This window comes from Mus caroli, chromosome 18 (assembly GCF_900094665.2).
Source record: "Mus caroli chromosome 18, CAROLI_EIJ_v1.1, whole genome shotgun sequence".
In the NCBI taxonomy this organism is placed as follows: domain Eukaryota; kingdom Metazoa; phylum Chordata; class Mammalia; order Rodentia; family Muridae; genus Mus; species Mus caroli.
Window position 1 is genome coordinate 29,954,831 of NC_034587.1, and position 3,459 is coordinate 29,958,289.

The window sequence follows — 3,459 nt, forward strand, 5'->3', positions numbered from 1 at the left end:
ATGATCTTGGGGCCAGCTTACTGGCAACCCCCACACCCAGGGTCATCTCTACTATACTGCCAGGCAGGTGCAAGGACCACTCTCCTGAGTCCTGCAACAGATGAGGGATAGGGCCGGCTCTCCTTCTCTCATGATCCAGGGCCAGATCTCCCATCTCCTATAGGTGAGGGAAGAAGGGTATCTCTCCCTTGTCAATGCAGTTGCACAGGAGATGAGTGGCAGGGCTAGCTCTCCCAAATGCTTATACCCTTGGGGCAAACTCACCCACAACTCCTACAACGTGCAGGGGTGAGGGCTGTCTCCTGAGTACTGCAGCTGGTTACGGGCAGCTCTCCCGCTCTCCTGCTCTCCTGCTCCCAGGGCCAGCTCTCTCACGATGCCCAGGTGAGGGGTGGGGCCAGTTCTGCACAGTCCTCAGACATCAACATGTCCCTGGCTGGAAGCCCAGATCAAGGACATCTGCCTGGCATTTGGTAGTAACAGACCCCTGCTGCTTCAGGGCCACAGACCCAGATGTGGCCTCCAGGGACAGCACAGGCCAGGACCCCACCATGGTCCCAGGTGGCATCACTAACTCACATCATGCTGTTCCTCACTACCCTTGAGTCTCCACTTCTGAATCTTTTCATTGTGCCTACATCCTTTTGTTTCTCTTTCTCTTCTATTTTTCTGTCACTTACAATCTTTAGTGGTGCCTGAGGTCAGGAGTCATCCCAAGAATGGTTTCAAGGGCTGGAGTGATGGCTCAACAGTTAAGAGCACTGGCTGCTCTTCCAGAGGTCCTGAGTTCAATTTCCAGCAACCACAAGATGGCTTACAACCATCTGTAATAGAATCTGATGCCCTCTTCTGGTTTGTCTGAGGAGAACCACAATGTACTCACATACATAGAATAAATAAATCTTTTATTTTTTTAAGAGTGGTTTCAGGAGTGCTATGACGTGCTCGTGCATTATGGCACCAGATATGGGTCATCTAAGGCAAGGTCTGAGCCCCAAGGCCTGCCTGGCACCTGACTGGTGATCATCCCTTGTCAGGATCCATGGTACCACCAGTCTAGTGATCATCTAGGGCTTGCATCTCACCTGGCCCACCCTAGTGGCCCCACAGATGGACTGTTGGCCTCTGTCTGGCTCACTCCTGCCTGGGTCCCAGTCAGGGTTCTTTGTTGGGGGTTGATTTGGTGCACTGTATATTCAGATGCTGATTTCTGTGCCAAGAGATCTGGTTATAGTAAGGACACCAGCTTTGTCATGAATATTGAACCATCTCCTGTATCAATGTTGTATTAAAAAAAAAGTCCCCCATTTATCTCTGATTGGTTAATAAAGAGCTGATTCATCCTATGACTGTGCAGAGTTGGATTTTGGATCACAGCTAGGGGTCTCAGAGAGAGGGGAGAAGAAGAAGGACCATGAGAAGAAGTAGTAGAGAGACCACATGGAAAGACCAAGAGATGGCCGTGAGGCAGAAGGACCAGGAGGAGTTGTGATGAGCTGGTCACTATGAGGACATGCATGAAGCAAAACAAGCCAGAGTGAGACTCAGTTTGAAGGCAAAGGATCACATGGCTGAGAAATTGAAAGTTTAGAGGCTTTAATAGATATAACCTATAGATAGATGAATATCTGCCCATCCCAGGCCTCCAGCTTACTAATAAACTAAGTAGGTCTTAATAACTAAATCATTTGGGAACTAACAGGAACATTAAAGGTTTATATCCTTAAATTAAAATTACAGCTTTTCTAGTCTCTGGCTTACTCCCCCCCCTGGGAGCTCTTTTGGGGCCTGAATGATGCCAAGCTGGCAGTCCTCTCAAGCTTGCTTTTTTCTGAGAATGTCAGATGTTCACAGGTCAGGACACTGAGCATAGACATAACCCTCTCTGCCACCTACTGATGAACAACTGACACAGTAGCCACACCCGCAATGTCTCTAGGCACAGGGTGAGTTGATCTTTGGAAGGCTGCCATTTAACCTCTGCTAGACACAACATGTGTGTGTGTGTGTGTGTGTGTGTGTGTGTGTGTGTGTGTGTGTGAGAGAGAGAGAGAGAGAGAGAGAGAGAGAGAGAGAGTGTATGTGTGTGGGTGTTTGAGTGTGTGTGTGAGTATGTGTGTGTGTTGGAACATCATAATCAACAATCTGAGCATTTTTGTTTGTTTGAGACAGACCCAAGCTATCCCCAGAATAACCTTGAACTTCTGATTTTTCTGCTTCTACCTCCCAAGTATCAGGTTTACAGATATTTTCCACCACATTCAGCTTTATGAGACATTGGCAGAATAGCAACACAAGAGTGAGATGACAGAGGAGATGACTTGAGTTCAGATCTTAAGTACCCACATCAAAAGCTAGTCATGGGGTTGACACAGAGATGATTTGGTGGCTAGAAGCATTAGCTGTGGAAGGCCTGAGCTTGTTTTCCAGCACCCATATTAGGCTGTTCACACCTGTCTGCAACTCCAGGTCCAATGAATCCAACACCCTTTTCTGACCTCTGCATGCTCAAATGCATATGCATATGCATAAAAAAGAAAATAATTCTAAAATTTCAGGCATGCTTGTAGATGCCTGTAACATCAACACTGTGGGAGCAGAGATAGAAGGATGGGTGTGGATTCTGCTGGCTACAGCCTAGCTACAGGTCCATTGGGAGACCTGATCTCAAAGGAATAATGTGGACATCCTCATATAGTCTGATGTGTACACATGCATACATGTGTGTGCACATACCACACACACACACACACACACACACAGACTAAAGGATGTTGTTCTGCTATTATTGGGTGGTATTTGTCTCCTGTCAGTATGTTTAGCTCTGCAGAGGTCCCACCACTCTTGATCAATGTTTAATCAACATCTTTGACTTCTGGGTTTTTGAGATGGCTAATGTGTGAAGTTATTTCACATGACCTTCATAGCAGTGACTTGTTCTGACATTCCTCTTGGGAATCAATTAAAAATCCAATCAGGTTAAGTCAACAAACAACTAGTTATTTTTTTTTTTTGTTTGAGACAGGGTTTCTGTGTATAGCTCTGGCTGTCCTGGAACTCACTCTGTAGACCAGGCTGGCCTTGAACTCAGAAATCCTCCTGCCTCTGCCTCCCGAATGCTGGAATTAAAGGCATGCGCCACCACCAATAGCCTCCAAATGTCTTTTTCCTTCATCTTTACTTTGCCAACAACCTTATATGTAAGATCTCATCCATTTCCTTATGTGTAAGATCTTATCCTTTTCATTAGGTGTAAGATCTCATACTCTTTACCATGTGTAAGATCTCATCCTTTTCGTTATGTGTAAGAGCTCAGTCTTTTCCAGATTCTTGCATCATGTAACTATACAATATTATTTTATATGGGTATCTGATATGATGGACGAAGTAACAATAACAAAAACTAAGAGGTTTTATTCAGTTTCTGTATTTATTTGTGTTAAGCTTGATCTACCTATC

The 3,459-nt window shown here is 45.4% G+C and overlaps 1 pseudogene; it reads right to left on the bottom strand.

Annotated features, from left to right (window-relative positions):
- Positions 1 to 1,826: 1,826 nt before the first annotated feature.
- On the bottom strand, positions 1,827 to 1,946 carry LOC115029919 (annotated as a pseudogene).
- Positions 1,947 to 3,459: the final 1,513 nt, after the last annotated feature.